This window comes from Oryctolagus cuniculus, chromosome 6 (genome assembly GCF_051225735.1).
Source record: "Oryctolagus cuniculus isolate XC-2025 breed Fujian yellow rabbit chromosome 6, ASM5122573v1, whole genome shotgun sequence".
NCBI classification, from domain to species: Eukaryota; Metazoa; Chordata; class Mammalia; order Lagomorpha; family Leporidae; genus Oryctolagus; species Oryctolagus cuniculus.
In genome coordinates, this window is record NC_142872.1 from 17446606 (window position 1) to 17468056 (window position 21451).

Genomic DNA, 21451 nt, shown 5'->3' on the forward strand with positions numbered 1-21451 from the left:
GGAAACATGTTTTCTTACTTTTAAGTATTTATCTAGGAGAGGCACTTCTGGGTCCTGTGGCAGCTGTTGTTTAGCATTTTTTTCTCTTAAATTTATTTGAAAGGGAGAGAGAGATACACACACACACACACACACACACACAGAGCAAACTCCTATCCGCTGGTTGACTCCTCAGTGCTCCCAGCAGCAGGGCCAGGGCCAAAAGCAGAGCTGGGAACTCAATCTAGGTCTCCAGTAAAGAGGCAGGAACCCCAAATCCAGTTACTTCAGCCATCACCACTTCCTCCCAGGGTCCACATGACTATGAAGCTGGAATCCGGAGCGGAGATGGGCCTTGACACCAAGCACTCTGATATGGGATTCGGATGCATTAAGTGGCGTCTGCCCCTCTTCAGCTTTTGGGGAACTGCCAAACTGACTTCCAAGGTGGCCGCATAATTTTATATTTCCATCAGCAATGTTTGAGGGATCCACCTTCTCCAAATTCTTGTTAACACTTCTTATAGTTCACCTTTTTGATTCTGGTTTCATTCTGGTTTTGACTTGCATTTCCCCAATGACTTATGATGTTCAGCATCTTTTCATGTGCTTATTGGCCATTCGTTTATCTTTGTTTCTTCTTTGAAGAAACGTCTATTCAAACCTTTTACCCATTTTTAATTTTTTTAAATTACTGAGTTGTAAATACTTTTGTAAATATGTTCTGGATGCCAGAACCCTTTTTAGACATATGACATACAAATTTTTTCCATCCTGTGGGCTGTATTTTCGCTTTCTACCTTGGTAGTGTCTTTTGATGCATAAACGTTTTACATTTTAGCTATCTTTTTATTGCTTGCTCTTTAAGTGGCATTATCTAGGAAGCTATCATCCAAACCAAAGTCGCACAGATTTACACCCACGTTTTCTGCTAAGAGTTTCATAGTTTCAGCTCTTCCATTTGGATGTTGCATATCTGAATTCTTCAAAAGCTTCTCATGTACTTCTCTGGTACAATTAGTTTTGCAAAATAAGAATGAGCGGGTTTTGACAGCCTCAAAGAGTCTAGAAAAAGAAGTATGAGCTTCTGTACACAGCTTTTGTGATATATATGTCGGTGATCAAAAGTCTTTTTGTCTCTTTGCTGGTGTTCTGCTCTATTGCAGATGGTCAAGGTGCCCAGAGAGCTGATTCTAGAAAAATGTATATTATTACATGGTTATCCCTTAGTATCAATAAAATAAAATAGTCTAAATACATTTAGTTGCAAGTTTAAAAAATACAGATCATTTTAAGATATTTTAAATGCGTGATGCCCTGCAACTCTGATCCAGGCATTGGGAAATATGAAGAAAAACAAGCAAAAAAAGTTCGTAGCAGGGACCTAGTTTCCAACCAAGAAAGGATGGCTTGGGAGGCCACACGTCCTTCATCTGCAGAAAGGAAGGCATCCAGACACAACCAGAAACCATTGATGGCTGGTTGGCTGCTCCAGAGAGCACTCTGGTTCTCGAGCCTGAGTATCAGAACCACTTGAGTTCTCTCTCCAGAGTGTGTCACAGAAGGTAGGTGTGTTGCCATGAACTTGTACTTCTAAGAAACTTCCAGATAACACTGCCCTATGACCACATTTGGAATAGCACTACTTTAGATAAGTGGGCTGATCATCTGCCCTAGTGTTTACTGAATGCTGAACAATCAAGCATTCAGCCAGAAGACTCATGTTGATCTGCCTTGGTGATGGATGTAACAGCATACTAAGTCAAGAGGCTCTATATATACTTTACAATTCTGGTTTTAATTCCCAATCACTGATGTCATTTCAGTTTCTAGGCTTATGGTCTTTTCCCAATCATCAGTTGGTCACTTGGGAAAGAATCTTGATCCTAATAAAATAAACAGGGATTATTTAAATTACTTTGTTTTTCTTTTCCTTTGAAAGATTTATTGATTTGAAAAGAAGAGTTAGAGAGAGAGAGAGAGAGAGAGAGAGAGAGAGAGAGAGAACGGCAGAGATAGAGAAATCTTGCGTTCTCTGGTTCACTCCCTAAATGGCTGCAATGGACGGGGCTGGGCCAGGCTAAAGCTGAGAACCAGGAGCTTCAACCTGGTCTCCCAATTGAGTGGTAAGGCCCCAGGTACTTGAGCCATCTTCTGCTGCCTTCCCAGCAGCAGTAGCAGGGAGCTGAGTTGGAGGTGGTGCAGCTGAGTACTATTAGGGTACTCATATGGGACGCTGGAGTCACAGGTGGCAGATTAACCCACTGTGCCACAACGTCAGCCCCTGTTGTTTATCAGAAATCTGCTGGTATCTGATCTTGCTCTATGCATGTGGACATCAGCCGTGGGTTAGGAATGCTATTCAGGAACTTCCACTGTGTTTGCGATAATGTATTTGACCTGTGGCCAAATGGTACTCTTGAGAGATACGGTGGTGACTTTGACAGATTGAGCCAAAGTTCAGTTCTGATGTGCTGCAAAGGAATTTTATCAGTCCTAGCCTGTTTGCCAGCTAACTTGAGCAAAAGAGTGGCTTTCCAAATATGTCCACAACAATCCATGTTTATTCTGTCACCTCTAGTTCCAATTTTCTCAAAGGTCAGCTAAAAACTTCATTTTCCTGGTTTGTGCCACTTCTAAGACCTTAAGCTTAAATCTGAAAACCAAAAGTTAAGCCATGTCCCTGCTTCTTAAAAATCAGCAAGAACAGAGGTCAGCAGGCAGAAGGGAGCTCTCAGTTTTGCTGATGTCAAACAAGAAAGAATGAGACCTCAGGTTGTTTGGTTACTTAGTAAAGAAGATAAGTAGAAAATTTGTTTCCGTCAGTCCACAGAGGAGATTTAAGAACTGAGAGAAATCTGACGGCCTGGCCACAGGAGGACATTTCTGCACGAACGTCCTTACAGTCATAGCTGAAGAGAAGTATATTTTGCTTGAAGAAGACAAGACAGAAGTTCTATGCCAATCCTGTCTGCAACATCCTAGCATCCTTGTGCCTTCAGCTCTGCTCTCCGTTCACCTGCAGACTCTCCAACTCTCCACCTCCTCAGCACCGAGAGAGGAGCTCCCATCTCCCACGGCATGAGGGAGCTCCACATCCCCCTCACAGCAGTCCTAACATGCTTCAAGGAGGAAGGAAGCGTTTTCTTTGAGGCAGACTGAAACCCACTCCAAAGCATGGCTGATTATCTTAGTACTCATATGTGTTCACAAGAGGAACAGGAGCCTGAGTGTAGCATTTGAATCCCAGTGACATATATGAGTCGCTAGGCTCCTAGGAAATTTGAGGCTGTTTTTTCTCCTCCACTTTTCCGAATTACAATGGGAATAACTGCATTTGCACAGAATTCATCCTAACTGCCTGGCTAACTTCATTAAATTACCATTTGATTCCTGTTTCATGGGTACAAAATAGTTGATCTCAGTGAATTGGCAACTTAGAAACTTAGGAGGCGAATCAGAGCAATTACTGATAAATTATACATGTGGTAACTAACAATTTGTCTATCACCTAGAAATACGGGGAAAAACATCCAGACTCCCTCGCCCTGCAATTCTGAACAGGTCTTTTCATTTTTTTCCTTTCCCAGACCAAAAGCTTTCATTATCCACACCAGTTACGCCATTACTATTGCTGCTTTTGCGAAGTCCAACTTATTTAAAACAAAGTTAAGAATTCAATGAGTGGGATGGGCGATGTTCAGAACAGGAGGTTTTGACCATTTAACAGGAAAAGGCTTTTAAAAAATCCTGCCACCTTTCCCTAGGTTTATAGAAGAAATAATGGTGAGAGATGGGGCAGAGCATCTTCCCTCACAGTCACTGCTGTGCATCGTTGGTGGGCGAGGCCGGGAGATGAAATTAAGGGAGGTCATGCGTGGTTATGGGGGAGGAGGCGCTACTAGGTAATTAACAAGATACCATCTTTCTCTTCCCTTCCTGCTTGTCTCAGCCAGGCCCTCTGAGTGCCATTCAACACCAGAGATGTGGACACCATTCATTAACTGAGGGCCGCATTCCTCCGTCAGCACAGTCCTCCCACCTAGAACTGCCTGACCAGGTTCTGGTTGCCGTGGCTGCTCTCAAAAGCTAAGTGGAAGGAGAGAAAGGTTTTCACAACTGTGTGCTTGGATGTATTCTCACCAGTCTCTCATCTAAATGGAGAAACAGAAGGAAGGAAGTCCAAACGTCTGGACCCTGGATGTTGACACAGTCTGCATGCAATCCAAGAAATCCCCTGCATATTCCAGACAGTTTTGATGCCAATACCAAATATCTTTTAGCAATGAAGAAAATTTTGATTTCTGTGAAATTTACATACTCCATTAGCCCCCATACCCAACAAAAATGATGTGCCTATTTTTCTATGTCAGACAGTATATTATCAGTTTTAAAAGTCTCTCTTTTTTTTTTTTTTTGCCTTGAATACAAAGGCTACCTTTACTAACAATCTCCTATTTTCGCATTTTACTTTTCCTTAAGATTCTACTAACTTTTTCTTGGACTACTTTAGTCATACTCTTGGTTATGTTTACCACCCCTGCCAGAACTGCACAGCACACCTCTCTCCTGAGAAACACTAACATTCGGGAGAACCAAGTGTAATCAACACTTACTGTTTTCTACTAGCGCAACAAGGGAAGTTTAAAACAAAACTAGCCTCCCTGTGAATTCCAAACGCCCTTCCCAACGACTCTCAGTGCTGTTTCACAACCTGCCCTGCTTAGTTCCTCAGGGCTTCCATGGGCGTTGTGACTATGGCATCCCCATGGTTGTGCGCTGGGTCACACCAACCCAGTAAACACACCCTGTGGCAGCCTGTCATTTGCCGAGGTCCCAGCATAACCCCTGGAATTCCACCTCTCTGGAGCCCTGCCAGGTGGAGTGAACCAGAATTAAGGCTCCCACCTGCAGGCTGCACCTGCAAACTGGAAGCCCTGAAATCACAGGGCTCTGAGTCTATCCCCAAGCGGGATGCTAACGCACACAACCTCAGGAGGGCAGAGGGGAACGATCCTCAACTCACACCTAAAATGCAATGGGATGACTTCATCTATCTTAAGAGTGATAGGGGTTGGGGAGTGGAAAGAGAAGAAATTATGGGGGGAAAACTTCAACCCCCCAGGGGATCTAATGACTAGGGATGAAGGTTCAGGCCTCTGGTTTCCACTGCTAACTAAGGGGAAAGTCTTGGAGAAACCACCCGAAGTAGAGGCCTCCTGGTGATGCTCTCTCCCTGAATTCTGTTCTTGGGACCCAGAGAGGCCTTTGTTCTCTGCTTTGTGTTCCAGACTGTTGTCCTCTGGGCAATCAGAAGGCGATGGAAAATAAATAACCTTTGCATAACACTCTCACCCCTGTATTTTCTTCAAAACTCTGTTACCACGGAAATGATTAAGGATCTCCATGGGAGGCTGTGAAATTAAAATCATTACACTGATCAAAGCTCAGACCCTTCCAGCGCCACTCACATGAAGAACTCATTTTTAAACAGATTTCAGAGTCTTCGGTGAGATTTCAGGTCCATCAAGAATGTGGTGGAGGCTACAGTTATTTAGGCAATAAAAACACAGGCCTTTTTTTTTTTGCAACCTTAGCTCTATTTCTTATTAAACTTTTACATATTCAACCATGCTCTGAGCATTTCTTTATTCCAACAAATTCATTTTATCTATGACTGAAAAGTCTTAATGAAATGGTATAGAAGTTACAGGCGACAGCTGAAGTCATCTAGCTAACACTCATTGATTCTTAGCTCTCTTTTAAAGTAGAATATGGTATTCTAACACTGAATTTTCACAATTATATCTTCATGGTTTTCCATATGTAAAACTAAATTATTATTTCACTTGTTTAATAGTCTGATAAAACAGCCTAAATTGGGGTCCTATTTTTGCATCAACAACTTTCCACCACGGCAATAAGCCAGGTGACCTGGGAGGCTCTGCACTGCCCTCCTGGGAAGGTGTGGGGTTAGGAAAAGGAAGCTGTTCTCCCGGCTACAGCAAAAGCAGGTAAGCTCAACAGCTTTTTTAACAGTAGACTGGGGTCTGCTTCAGGGAAGTGAAAACTCAGACCTTGCATACCAGCTAATACTCACAATAACTCAAAACTCAAGCATACCTGCGGATGGAGCGGAAGGAATTCAAAGCCCCTAGAATATACCAATCTTCACTAACTGGAAAGTGCCCCTCCTCCTCTCCACCTGCTCTGTCCCATTCCCAGTACACCTGTCCCAAAGCCTCTTCTGGTTTCTTTTGCTCTACTTGTAGTGCCTCCTCTTTCTTCATCCGTGGCTCCCCATGTGATTCCCAGAAAGCCTGTTCAGTCACGGGCTCCCTCCATTCCTGGGGCAACTTTCTCCCACATCACCCTGGGAATGGCAGAGCGGACATTTCTCCTTCTATACTCATGGGGTTGAAGCACACGTTCTCAACTCTTCTTTGGTTTATTTGCTCTCCCTGCCCATGACGCATTCCTGATACCATGTCTTCTGTAGGACACATCTGCGTGTCCGATCTACAGTGCTGAGTACCTTGAGGGCAAAATTCTCCACAGCTCAGTGGAGTTTGGAGATGAAATCTTCTGACTCGATCAATTTTGTTCTGCAATTTTCCAGCCCTGGCCCCAGGAGTCACTTTCTTCACTTGTTCATTTGCTCTGATTTCAAATTTAGATCCAAGGGTCTTGGTCCCTTGGCTGCCTGTCTCCGGCTCCAATGCCTCTGTGCGGGGCTAACCTTGCTCCCTTGTGGAGCCACCTGAGCCTCTTCCAGGACAGTCAGCCCCATCCTAATCCCTTGTATTGTGGCCTCCTCACATGCATCCTCCTGCCTCACACTGGGGGAGGCTGGTTAGCTCAGTCTCCCCACCCTGCTCAGCTCATTTGATGAACGTCCCTACCTCCTCCAGGAGCCCCTTCTTCGGCATCCACAGTGCACAGGTGGCTTCTGCCTCCTAACACCATTCTGGGGTCCCTACCCTTGACCTGGGGCAGCAGCAAGAGCATACCCTTCCCACACATTGACCACTCACCTGCCATGCAGATTGCACATCCTGCCTGGAAATGCCCTACAGGAGGGCTTTCCTGACCTGGTTCATGTCCACTGATCCCCGATTTGTGTCTGGTCCCATTCTCCAATTCCTGGAAACTTTCAGGCGACAGGAAAGTGTGTATGAGTGGTGGTGCTTGCTCTGAACACGTTGCTGTCTGGCCACATTTGGAAGCAGGGGGATGCCTTATCAGCCTCTGCCAGACTCCTCCCCACCCAACATAATCAGCACTTGTGTGACTGACGACCCAGCTCTGCTCTTTGGCAACGTGTTCTAGATCCAGAGCAATGGGCAGCTACAGGGGTGCAGTGATGATTACAAGAGGTCACAACACTGAGGATACTTTCACACCACAAGATGCCCTTCTGGTGATGCCCCGAGGGCATGGCTTTGTTGTGAGTAGTGGATTTCATAATTGATCAGTTTGCCACCTTTGCACTGGCTGCTGGGAAGCTTTGTATCAAACCTGAAAGTTGCGGCAGCATAGAATGAACTGGGATGACTTTTAAAAATATCACTGGTTTGCTTTATGTCTTTACTTTGTTTTTCAATTTTCCTTCCCACCCACCTCTAATTTATTTTTCCTTGCCAGCTACCTTAAGCCCTTCCTGAATCAAGGTGGAACACAAATAACTAAGCATGTAAAGTGAAGCTATTCACAGAAAACCAAAACAGGGACTTTGTGTCAGTTTGTTGGAAGGTAAATATCTGGGGAGCAATATATTATAATACAAATATTAATGACACAGAAATACCGATTCTAGAAATTTATCATAGAGTCACACACATAGGTGTGTAATATATGTTTGATTAAGGCATTATTTGCAACAGAAACAAGAAAAGGAAATAAACTAAATGTCCAGGAATGGATAAACACAAAATGTTGCATGTGCACGATGAAACACTATTTAGCCATCAAAACCGAGGGTCTTTCCATCAAGGTTGCCCTCACAGATTCCATGAAAAACAAAGAGATGTGTGGTTGGGTGGACAGGAGATATACTTGTCATTAAACTTCCTCCTGACCCTACCACAGATCACATGGCTGCTAATGAGGGTTTGTAGCTTGTTGCGGGGTACAAAACTTCCTGCCATGCTCAGCACCAAGGCTTTCCCCATAATGCAAGGTGGTGTGAAATGACAGGCAGGAGAAAGTCAAGTTGAAGAGGCAGCTGAGAGGGCAACATTTCCTGAGCTGGGGAGTGCTAGCTACAGAGAGCAAGGCTTGGGAGTGAGGACTGGTGAAATGGATTGAAGGTGGAGGGGCTGACCTTGGAAGAGAAAGGCTGTGGCAATTGAAGGTTGTGCCCTGGGAATTCTGTCATGTTTTTGCTCTAAGTGGTGAGCTTTCTTTTTTCCTCTACCTCCCAAATTCTTAGCAAAACCTCAGCCTTATTTCACAATACTTTTTCTTTCTTTTTTTTTAAAGATTTTATTTATTTATTTGAGAGGTAGAATTACAGCGAGAGAGAGAGAGAGAGAGAGAGAGAAAGGTCTTCCTTCCGTTGGTTCACTCCCCAGATGGCCACAACTGTGCTGATGGCCTGGAGCTGTGCTGATCCGAAGCCAGGAGCCAGGTGCTTCTTCCTGGTCTCCCATGCAGGTGCAAGGGCCCAAGGACTTGAGCCATCTCCTGCGGCTTTCTCAGGCCATAGTAGAGAGCTGGACTGGAAGTGGAGCAGCTGGGACTACAACCGGCACCCATATGGAATGCCAGCATTGCAGGTAGAGGATTAACCTACTGTGCCACAGCACTGGCCCCTCTAATACTTTTTCAGTTGGATTTCTTTGGGATAGAATGAATGGGATAGAGTGGCCTCCAAACTAAAGGTCAGAAAGGGTCAAGGACAGAAGCTGTTCAGAGTGACCAGCCCTGTGCAGTCACCAACAGATAATCAGGTATCACATAGACTCATTCTGTGCAAATTGGGAACTGAAGATTGAGAACTAGGAAAGGATAGGAAAAGGACAATTAGTGAAATCAGCCCTATATAAAAGCAATGGTCTGGTTTCATAAATACTGAGATTCCTTTTTGTACCCAGGTGACAAAGGTTCATGAAACAGTAGCAGGATCATAGGAGAGAAGACAATGCCAAGACAAAACAGGTGTCAGGATGGCCACAATTAGATACACAGCAGATATGCTAGTTCCCACTACATTAGCTGTTACGTGAATATCTGCTTTTATGGGGAAAAAACCTCCCTCATTAAAAATTTCCTTCTTTGCTGTTACGTGAATATCTGCTTTTACTGGGGGAAAAAAAGCCTTCATTAAAAATTCCCTTCTTTGCCCAATTCACCTCTCTGCAGCCCTTGTCTACACACAAAACTATCCCATTTATCTCTTATTTATGTGCAAGGACGAGGTAGAGAGGGAGGGAGGGAGGGAGAGTTAGTTGTTACTGTCTGCAGTTTACTCTCCAAATACCTCCAACAACCAGAGCTGGGCCAGGCCGAAGCCAGGAGCCTGGAATTCCATCTAGGTCTTAGATGTGGATTGCAGGGGCCCAAATACTAAGGTTATCATCCAATGCTTTCCCAGGTGCATTAGCAGGAAGTGGGAATGGAAACAGAGCAGCTGATGCTGCAAGTGATGGCTTCACTTGCTACACCACAACGCCAGTCCTTCCAAGACTCCTGAGTATGAGAATCTGGTCCATCAACAGATCAGATTTCATGACTGGGATTTGTCACCACAGACACTTGCAAGGAAAGAAAAATCTTTCATTTTCTGGCCTCCTCCTCTTGTTGGGGAACCCAGATTCAAATGCCTATGGGAATGAGTAGGTAATGGAAGGGATATAAGTAGCCTGGGGGTGGGAGAATCGGGGCAGCCAGGAGGGGAGACTCATACATTCTGCAGGCGAGAGCTGCCCGCTGGCTTCAGCACATCTTAACCCTTTGAGAAAGGGAGCCAGGGTGACTGGCTCTTCAGAATTTTAAGAGAAATCAGAAATGTAGATTTTTTTTTATGGAATCTCCCGAGTTTTAGAGATTGATGACTCATTTAAACGTCTTTAAAAACTTAGCACATGCCAAAGAAAACATAACACCTGTGGCTGATTGGGCCTGTGAGCCTCCTGTGTGCAGACTGGGTTTCATCTGAGAATCATCCAGACGCATGGTCTGTTCCAACTGGCAGATAAAGGGTACGGAGAAGACAGGAAATGAATATTTTTATTTCACTGTTTGTTAGCATCTTTACTGCAAGGTTTAGTGAGGGAAGAGGTTGAAAGAGAGGCTACAATTTATTTATTTATTTATTTGTTTTGCCTATCTATGGGCTGGATATACGCCATCCATGGCCCCAGAGTCAAAGTCAAGAGCACATGGTAACAACTGTAAGTGGTTTTCTCCATGAAGCCACTCTGTTGCATGGAGCCAGCCTGGTGAGCACTGACACAGGACTTCAGCATTCGTCAGGCTGATTGTTAGCGAGCGGCACTCTGCTGAGTCTGCAGAAAAATCCACAACCCGCTGCGAGTCTCCTTACACTGCATGTGATTCCGAGGGGCGGTAAATCGGCCTCCAGCAGAGAACCGTGACTGCTGCTGGGCTGTTTCTGGATAGTCCCCTTCCAGCGAGGAAGAAAAGCTCCTCCAAAGGTGAAATACATCTACACCCATTCAGAGAGCAACTATTCTGGCTAACAAGCAGCCCAGGCCCTCAGCCTACTTTCAGCAACCTCCGAGGTGTCCATGGAGGAAGCTGTGCAGAGGCAAGCAGCAGGCTTCCAGGACCTCTAAGAACTTGTTCCTGCTCCAGATTGAAGGGCTGTGTTTGCAGAAAACAGCCCTGAGTCTCACTGTCTCCAAATGCATTAGTGAAATGGATACAGAATATTAATGTGCTTTCCAAGGTTTGAGGAAATAATACTAAACACAGTGTTCTCTTCAAAATGAAGGTGTTACATAAATGTTTAGTTTGGAGAGAGATTTATGTTTGTGCATGCATAAAATTTCCTTCCCACCACGTACTACCAGCAAATTATGAATTTTTCCAACCGTTTTTCTTTAAGCAACAACAAAAGAAAATATCCTATCAGATACCTAAGCCAACAGTAACAGGGTACTAAAGTGTGGACAATATCAAATATTATGTTTGGAATGAAACTTGGTTCTTCCTGGGCTGCCAGGCATGCTCATTTTAATTTTACGAGGAGAATGCATTATGTGACTACTATGGCATTTAGAATCCCCATATTGAAGTCTTCCCAAGGCTTTTCAGAAAATATCTAAGTTTGTTTCCACACAGCACTTTCTACTTTTGTTAACACCTTCCTTTCCTATTACCTTGATAGATTGTACCTTTCTAAGCCTCAGGATATTTCACACTTTTTAATACCCAGTGCCAACAAGTGTTATGAGGACAACCGGGTGACTGTGAAACCTGGTTCCACTATCCCAGTGTTTGCATATTTTAGGTTTAAAAATTGTACACCAAGGCTGAATTCAGATTTTGGTACAAATTCCCACAAAAGAACCCATGTTCAATCTTTTCTTTTTATCCAATTTTCTCTATCCCAAGATATAAAAGAACTTGTATGTCAAAGAGAGGCCAAGTAAGAAACGGTTTGCAAAAGGAACAGGCAAGGCATCAAACAGGGTTTTTTTCTGTCCTGAAAAGAAATGTGGTTTATTTTTAAATTTTATTTGACAGGAGGGGAGAGGTGAGGATGGTAAAGAAAGCAAGAGGGGTAGACTCTCATTCACTGGTTGGCTACCCAAATGCCTACAACAGCCTAGGATGAAGAAGCAAAGAGCAAGGAACTCAACTCATCTCCCACGTGGGTGGCAGAAACCCAAGTACTGGAGCCATTACTTGCTACTCCCCCGAGTATGCATTAGCAGGAGGCTGAAACTGGAAGCAGAGCCAGGTACTCCAACATGCACTGCAGGTTCCCAGTGGTGTCCTGACCTCTAGGCCCAGTGCCCACCTCTCCAAATGCAGTTTTTTTTTTAAAGATTTATTTATTTATTTGAAAGGTGGAGTTAGAGAGAGGGAGAGGTGGAGGCATAGAGAAAACAAGAGAGAGAGAGAGATCTTCATCCACTGGTTCACTCCCCAAATGGCCAAAACAGCCAGGACTGGGCCAGACTGAAGGCAGGAGCCAGGAGCTTCATCCAGGTCTTGCACGTGGGTGCAGAGGCCCAAGCACTTGGGCCATCTTCTGCTGCTTTCCCAGGTGTATTAGCAGGGAGCTGGATTCAAAGTGGAGTCGCCAGGAATTGAACGAGAATCTATATGGGATGTCGGTGCTGTAGGCAACAGCTTAATCTGCTATGCCACAGCATCAGCGCTGCTAAATGTGGTTCTTTAAACAGAGAACCCAGCTGTTCCTTGAGCCTTTTCCCCAACTCTCAATTCACAGAATTTTCTTCATTCTACAGACAGTTAAGGTTCTAATGAAGGGGAACCGAAAAAGGGGGTTTATTTTCTTTGCATAAGGTGGCAAGTTACCTACATACATAGGAGCCCAAAAGCTAAGCGTTGGATATGATTTGAAATTACTTCACTTGGATCTTATTTCAGTCAAGTAAACAATCACAATCTGAGCACGATGTATGTCTATACCTTTCCTTAAAATGGAGATGCAATTCACATTGCTCGAAAATACACCCACTTACAGCGTATTTTAGCATATCCACAGAGTTGTGCAACTATCAACATTATCAGTTTAAACATCTCACCACCCTCAAAAAGAAACTCCATACGCATCAGCAGTCACTGTCCGCTCATCACTCCCCCAGCCCCCGGCAACCATTAACCTACTTTCTGTCTCTATGAATTTGCCTATTCTGGACATTTCACATAAATGGCATCACAAGCCATGTAGCCTTTTGGTTCTGCTTCTGTTTCACTTAGCATAATGTATTCAGGGCTCATCTATGCCCCCACATATTTAAAAGAAAAGGAATACTATGAACACCCAAGAGTATTGTCTGAATGCTCCATGACCATGCAGCCCTGTTCTTCTGCATTTTTTTTAAAGTATTTATTTATTTATTTGAAAGGCAGAGTAACAGAAAGAGAAAGAGAGTCTTTCATCTGACGGTTCATTCCCCAAATGGCTGCAACAACCAGGTTGGGGCCAGGCTGAAGTCAGCAGCCTGGAACTCCATCTAGATCTCCTCCCATCTGGGTGGCAGGGGCCCAAGTACTGGGCCATCCTCCACGCCCTTCCCAGGCACATTATCAGGGAGCTGGATGGGAAGCAGAGTACCGGGACTCAAATCTAGCATGCATGACACAACCTCAGCAGGTTCCTCCTCCTCACTGATTTTGGTTAATGATGAAACCATGTGTTCACACTGACTTTAAAACCTAGTGATTTTGACTTCATCCACATCTACTTCACTCATTGCTCACTGCTTGAAGAATTCTCTTTACTGAGTTTGGAGTTCCTCCCTCCCATTTGCATGCTTCTTATAACATCCTCAGGGACACCACGGGGCCCAGCCCCACAGCAGAGTCCTGGTCCATCTGGCTGCTCTAATCTTCTCTGTACTATGGCTGAGCTGCACTGGATGAACTGCAGTGAAAGGATCCACCTTGAGGGCCAGGATGGAGCTGGTGGTGTTGCTCAGAGTCATACAGGCCCCTGGAAGTCAGAGAGAAGGGAGGGCTGCCCCGTTGGTGTCACAGAGCAAGCTGACCACTTTTCAGTCTTTCCTAGGCAGCTTGGGCCCCACCTGCTGAGGTTCTGGGGTGCAGAACTGGGACTGATAAGACTGACACAGTAGCATGATGTGGTGGGACAGTAGCAGGCTGAAGCAGGGTTCAAATGTGGCTCTACAAAAGGTTTAGCTGTGTCACAGTGGGGACACGTCAACTCTCTCCCTTTGACTTTCTCATCTGTAACATAGGCCAAATGCACCTTCTAAGAAATGCTATGAGTAGGGGAGGGCACTGTAAAATATCAGGCAAAGCTGCCACCTGCAATGCTGGCATCCCATATGGGTGTCTGTTCAAGTTCTGACTGCTCCACTTCCAATCTGGCTCCCTGCTAATGGCCTGGGAAAGGCAGTAGAAGATAATTCCAAGTACTTGGGCCCCTGCCAACCACCTGGGAGACCCGGAGGGAACTCCTGGCTCCTAGTTTAGACATAGCCCAGCCCTAGCAGTTGCACCCAGCTGAGGAGTGAACCAGCGGATGGAAGATCTCTCTCTGTCTCTCCCTTTCTCTGTATAACTGCTTCAAAAAAAGAAGTAAATATTAAAAAAACGTGAAATTTTCTGAGTAACTAAATCAGACATGAATGCAAAGTAAAGTTCTTGGCACCTGAGAGGCACCTGGGTATAGGATGGGGGTGGAGTGGGGTAAAGAAGCCTTGTTCTGGATTGTCTGTGTCACATGGTGAATGTGGCTGGGTGACTACCAGGAATGGCTTTGTGTTTCACAGGGCCCCACATTGGGGTGTGTTCTTTGATGAAACGTGGGAATCTTGGGGACCTCTTGCTGATACTGACACAGGTGTAGCCTGCCTGAGCCTGGGAGCTGTTTTCCCTTCTTTGCATGCAGGAGCTGGCTGGGGTCAGCCGTGCATGCCTGCCCTACGTGTCCACCTGCCCTGGCAGAAGAGGATGGGGGGGAATTCATACTGCTGGGTGGCACAGCCACCACTGCTGCAGCCCCCACGGGCCCCAGAGGGAGCTGGCTTCTCAACAACATGGCTTATTTTCCAGCCCAAGAAAAGACAGACGACCCCTTCTGAAGAGTTAGCTTCAGGTGGGAACAGAAGGCAAAGGATGAGCAAGGGCTCTGGCAGTGCCTTGGCGCCTCTGTCCCTCTCTGGAACAGGAAGTGGCCCTCTGCCCATGACCAGGTTTTCCCATGGGTCTGAAAAGCCACAGGCTGGTCACCTCCCCAGCACAGGATTTGTGTCAGCCAACAGCTAGGCAGTAGTTGGAGCTCTGACTTAGGGCTGGAGCTAAATAAGGCAGGGTTAGAGTTCTTGCCTTTAGGGATCAGTGCAGCCTCCTGGAAGCGCCAGCAGGTTCAGAGTGTGGCCTGCATGGACAGCTAACTTTTACCGGGACAGCAGTTTGCTGGGGGACCTCAATCTATTCTGTCAGCTGATGATTTATGACCCTGGGCTCAGTTCACTGGGCCTCCTACGGCCAAGGAGCCACATCTCAACTTGCTCCCCAGTTTTGCTCCTCCCTGCACCAAGGCCAAGAAGCACGGGGCCAAAGGACTCCCCTGGACCAAGCTCGGACCTCAAAGACCACTGGGAATCTATGTCCCTTTTTCCTTTCCTTATCTCCGGCCCCCTTGATCTCCTGCCTACTTCATCACTGCAGGCTGCTTTTCTCCCATTCCGACACTGAGAAACTGCATGAAAAATGTGGAAGCCATGATCATACCACAGAGGGGAAATACTCAGGCCAGAATGCAGCCAGATAACCTGGCTGTGACCTGCAGCTAATCCTAGAGGGGACCTGGGTTGGGGTAGGGTATCATCCAAGGCCGACTTCAGGGGCTAGGAAGGAAGACAATGCCAGGATTTCCCTGAGTGTAGCGATACTACAGGTCTTTGAAGTTATGCTGTCCCCTCAGACAGTAATGGATCACCCTTAGTGGAGAACAGTGGCTCTGCAATAGGCAAGCTGGATGGACAAGGTGGCACAGGTTGAAGAAAACCTCTGGGGATGCTCTACACTGGGGAAAACAACTCCAGGATAACCCAAACCCAAGTAAAGGTCAAGGGGACTGTGAGTGGGAATTAGGAGAGGCGTTAGGTTAGGCTCATAGGAGAGAGTGCAGGGGGCAATGTCCACGGGGCAGGATGGAGGGCAGAGGTGGACAGGGGACCAGGCTGCTGCTCCAGGGCTGCAGGTCAGCAGGAGAGAGGCCAGGGCCCCAGACAGAAACAGAAGGAGTGTAGAGCCTGGGCTCCAGAGTGGGGCTGCTGCCTCAACACTCTTGGGTCATAGGGCCCCTGCAGGATCTAAGGAAAATCACAGATCTGCTCCTCAGGAAAACACATGGACGCTCACGCAATTCCGCCTTTCACTTCAGGTTCCCCAGAGCCAAGCCTTGCACTCAAGGTCGTGACCACAGGCCCAGAGGATGCTCCCATCACTGAAAGGACTGATAACAGGAAATACTTGAAGGATTGTTTAATCCTTTAAACCTCTGGCAAACTAAGTGGAATAATATGAGGCCTGGCCTGAAACTGGTCTGAATAAAACATGATTTGCTGCAAAGGTTAGTTCCACCCCTTTGCTGACAGTGTGGGCATGACTCCCGTGGACAGCACAGACAGGGAGGAAGGCAGGAGGTCTCAGAGACTGCCAGGAATAAAGGAAAACTGGGAAACCAGAAGTGCTGGCTGTGACGGCATGGAGGTGGGGGTGGGTGGATGTTTGGGGAGGAAATTGTCCCCTACTTGCTGCCAGGAGTCAGTGGAGGAAGTTAAGTCAGTACAATGGTGAAGGTGCAGGATGATGGGGCCTTGCTCTGGGGGACTAACGGTGCCCTCTCTAGCATACATTTCACATTAAATAAAGACACATGGTATTTCTAAAAAAAAAGAAGTAAAAAACACATACTCATATATACAGTACACTTGGACTAACACTGAAATTATGCCTCTTCACTTTAAATAGAAATTATTACTTTTTTAAAAAAATGTTTCTTTATTTACATTTTATTTGAAATAGAAGAAGAGAGAGAGAGAAGAGAGAGATCCATCCATCTACTGCTTTACTCTCCAGATGCCCTTAACAGCTAGAGCTAGGCCAGGCTGAAGCCAGGAGACTGAACTCCAGCTGAGTTTCCCATGAGAGTGGAATGGACACATGTGAGCCATCATCTGCTGTCTCCCAAGGTGCACACTGCCAGGAAGCTGGGTCAGAAGCAGAGCCAAACCAGACACTCTGGCACATGATAAGTAAATCACAAACAGTGTCTTCACCACTATGTCAAACGGCTACCACTCTTTAAAATCATTTATTTTACTTGTCATCTAGTCATTTAATTAAAACACAATCTGATTTCTGAAAAGATACATCTCGGGAAGTACAAGAAGGAAAGGATTATAACCCCATGTGCTATCAGTGAATTACGTGACAAATTTAATTTGGCATTTTGGTATTTATACTATAGCTTGTCTTTTCATATAGATGAGACTTCAGGGGTTGTGGGTAGGCTCGGTTCTGAAAATGCACCATGGTTTTTGGATCCTTAAATACATGCTTGCTGGGGTGGAGCGTGGCCTTGAGAGCATTTCTCATGCATGACTCAATGTGGTCCCTGGGTTCAAAATCTGCTAGGGACACTGTGGAGTGGATTGATCGTCCAAGGGAATCTGGCTTCTCACTGCAGTTAAATCATTAGCAGACATGCACTGCGTGAGTCCACGGTAAGCTCATCTAATGGTACTAGGATTTATAGAAATATGCTCATTGTCCAATGTTCCCCAAGGATATGTATAGCCTACTGTAACATATGCGAATCCAGAGCACACAAATGGGAGCCAGAAGACCTGGAGTTTGTGGGCAGGCTTGAAACCAAGGTATATGACCTCAGGCACAATATTCAACATTTCAGACACAGTCCAGTGTCCGACCTGTAAAATGAGACTAAAGATGCTTGCCACCTCTCTATCTCACAAGTAGCTTCAAACATGAGCTGTGAATGAAATGTCAGAGATTAAAGCATTTAAAATCTCTAAAGAACCATATTAAATTATGCCGTTATGATATGAGGAAGTCTTCAAAAAGCTCACGGAAATGCATGTTATGAGAAAGATACACTTGATTTCAATATTTTTGCATCAAAATAAGCTTATTTTTAAATTCTATGTCCACAAATTTTTTGAAGCACCTTCTCACAATGTTAAAGAATTTTTGAAAAACTTAATGATATTAAATATTTTTTTCTGATCCCCTAATTTTGACAAAGCAATGCTCTCAGGGTAAATTACAGAGGTGACGAAATCCTCAAATAATCCTTATTATTTCAAAACTTATATATTTCAAAGGACTAGCACTGTGGTACAGTAAGCTAAGTTGCTGCCTACAGTGCCAGGATCCTGTATCAGAGTGCCACTTTGAATCCTGGCTCTACTTCCAATCCAGCTCCCTGCTAATGCACTTGGAAAAGTAGCAAAGGATGGTCTGAGTACTTGGGCCCCTGCCACCCATGTGGGAGACTTGGATAGAGTTCTTGCCTCTGGCTTTGGCCTGAACCAGACCCTGCCATTGTAGTCCTTTGGGAAATGAAGCAGTGGTTTTGTTCCCCACCCTCCCCACCCCTCCTTTTTGGTGTGTGCGTATCACTATGATACTGTCCTGCTTATTTTTCAATATTAATACACAATATGTTTTATTTATTTTCAGTATTAATAAGCTTGTGGGCTCTTGCCAAATATTCAGAGAATTCTGAATACTGGCTCAAACAGACCAGACAACACAGTAAGTTTTAAGAATTTTACTCAGCAAGACAAATGCACAGGAGTGGGAGGGCTTTATTTAGGGGATAAAGGGAAGTCTAGGAGCTAAGTTGGGTCCACACCAAGCAGAAAGCAGGCCAGGAGCAAGCCGCGTAAATCAAGCATGCAGGCAGAAGGCAAAGAGCAGGCAGCCGGAAAGCCATGGCCCTGAAGGCAACAAGTGTAACCAAAGTGCAATAATGGTAACAAGGGGCGGGCATACCTTGTTCCAGTTTTATCCACTTCTAAAGGGGAGTGGTTACGTAGCCTGACTGGCTGGTGGGCGTACAGATGGGATCAGTTAGGGGCATGAGATCACACAGGGGGCGTGGTCTTCTAGCTCACAAATCTAATCGATTTTATTCTATCTGCCTGCCTACATCAACTATGTCTTTCAAATAAATAAATGAGTCTTTAAAATATATTTCAAATTGGATGGACTTACATCCAAACAGGAAAATAAGCATAGGTCATAGTAAATAAAATAAATACATGAAAAATTCTAAGAATACTATAATAGACAGTTAAGAACCAATACTGGTAAATTTGTCTAGAGTACTATGGAAAATAAATAAATATGAGATGGATGATGTGATGTCTTTTTACCTCAGGACGAGGGGCTGGTGCTGTGGTGCAGTGGGTTAAAGCCCTGGCCTAAAGCGTTGGCGTGCCAATTCGAGTCCTGGCTGCTCCTGTTCCAATCCAGCTCTCTGCTGTGGCCTAGGAAAGCAGTGGAAGATGGTTCAAGTCCTTGGGACCCTGCACCCACATGGGAGTCCAGGAAGAAGCTCCTGGCTCCTGGCTTTGGACTGGCGCAGCTCCAGCCATTGTGGCCATCTGGGGAGTGAACCAACTGATAGAAGACCTCTCTCTGTCTCTCCCTCTCTCCGTAAATCTGTCTTTCAAATAAAGAAATATTTAAAAAACAAAAACAAAACCTCAGGAGGAATGCTGGCCTCAGTTGCTGCACAGTGTTTAGGATAGGCACTTACATGAACTGCTGGGTTCCCTATAACAAATGAACTTTGGCTGCTAGTAGGAGATGGTGGACCAAGCACAAGCATTTGTCTCCCTTGATGCTAATAAAATGATACAGAAAGGGGAGAGGCCTAACAGTGAAGCAACTGGGAGAAAAACTTCAGGGAATGATGAAAGATTTCAACAAATTTCTGGAGGCCAGGATGAGGATGAGATGTGATGGTAAGTGGGGCCAGGCCTCAGTGCCCAGCTGTCTGGTCAAACAAAGGTCCAGACATGGCCGTGAAGGTGTTTGTGGATTTGGGTAACAGTGGCCATCGGCCTACTTCAAGCCAAGGATGTCACCCTCCATAATGTGAGCGGGTCTCATCCAAACAACTGACAGCGGTAGGAGGAAATTCTGCCTCAAGACAGCAACACAGAAAATGGGCATCACTCATCTACCGGCGTGAAGATTCAGTCAACCCAGACAAATATGCCCGTGAGATCTGCCACACCACGTTGTACCTGTAGGCAACAGGGACGTAAGGCACACTGAGATGCTTAGAGGGCAGATCTCATGTTGTGTTCTCAAAAACTGAAAAAAAAAAAAAAAAAATTAGTGCCCACACACAGAAATCCTGCCTCGGGTTCCAGCCTGCTGGCCTGACCCCAGTGGATTCGGGACTTGAGGCTGCAGTTCCAACTGAATCTCTGGTGTATCTGCCTGGCCAGTGGATTTTTTACTTGCCAGCCTCCACAAAAGGGTGAGCTGACTCCTTACAACAAACACCTCCATCTTTGTCTCTGTGCCCACCCCTCTCTTTCTGGAGAATGCAGATGATAAAGAGCAAGAATGTAAGAGCCTGGAACAGGCAGGAGAAAACTCTGGGAGTACTGAGGGTGGGAGCGAGCTGCCTGGCAATGCACCAGTAATGTCCCAGGCTCACCTGCACACAGGGGGATTTGGAATTTCAGCAGCCAGGAGAGGAACATGAAGCCTGCTGAAGCCATGGTGGGCTGGTGAGCACCCTTGCCCTCCCCATAGTCCCATGCACTGAGCTAGAAATGGACAATTTCACTTGTGGGCAAAAAGTCAGAGGACACTTTCTATAAAGAAGCTTTAAAAGTCCCTGGAAATCATACTTTATGTAAGATGGTAATATTTCAGCGAGTTGGGCAAATAATGCAGAAAATCTGCATTATTTTTGTGACTTGTCTCCAACCCTAAAATTAGTTCAAAGTAAAAAGTCTCAAAAGCAAAAATGGTCTGGAAGGAAACAGGAGGGCCAGAATATGTGCCAACGCTCTAGAGTAAAACAGCCCCTTCCCCTGGCCTTTGGACCCCCTCCCGCCATAAGCTACTGATCAAATCCGGCCGCTGTCAGTGTTGATCCTAAAGTGAAAGTACCAGGAGGCAAACCCTTCACACAGCATCAAGGTTCCCCGAGGACTTTCCATGCACAGGCAGCAATAACAGGAAACCAGGTCTACACATATAAGCAGGGGAAACCCATACCAGCTATTAAGAAAAATAAAACTCAGCTCCTTGTTCTTAAACATGGATGGATAACCAAAGTTCACCACTCACATTTCATAACAAAACAAGCATCAAAGAGAAAAGCCAAGGAATTAAACATGACACCTTCCTCCTGAAGAAACAGATACAATTCAGAAAACACAAGAGAAGTTTAAAGAGGAATCATGCTCTGCTTCCACAGGGATTATTAACAGTCTAACAACTGGAGGGTTCAGATGCAGTGCACATGGTGATGCGGCAGGAAACTGAGGCTTAAAACTCTTATTACAAGGTACAAAGGTTATCAGTAGAATAATTAAAGGGAGAAGCTGTTTCGCTCATCAGTTAAGATGCCTGCATCCCACATCAGAACACCTGGGCTCGATTCCTGGATCCGGCTCCTGACTCCAGCTTCCTGCCACCACAGAGCTTGGCAGGCAGTGATGGTGGTTCAAGTCATTGAGTTCTTGCTACCACGATGGGAGCCCTGGATTGATTTCCTGGT

At 45.4% G+C, this 21451-nt stretch overlaps 1 protein-coding gene across 6 annotated transcripts in view; it reads right to left on the reverse strand.

Moving 5' to 3' along the window:
* MARCHF3 (membrane associated ring-CH-type finger 3) overlaps window positions 1–21451 on the reverse strand; it is a 154979-nt gene that overhangs the window by 95963 nt on the left and 37565 nt on the right. The window contains exon 1 of one of the 6 annotated variants that reach the window (XM_002710177.6): window positions 7014–7135. The exons of 4 other annotated variants lie outside the window; for them this stretch is intronic. The gene's annotated coding sequence lies outside the window, so the exon portion shown is untranslated. Of the gene's footprint in view, window positions 1–7013; window positions 7136–21451 lie in introns of those variants that run through there. One more of the 6 variants, XM_008254965.5, reaches the window with a different exon arrangement.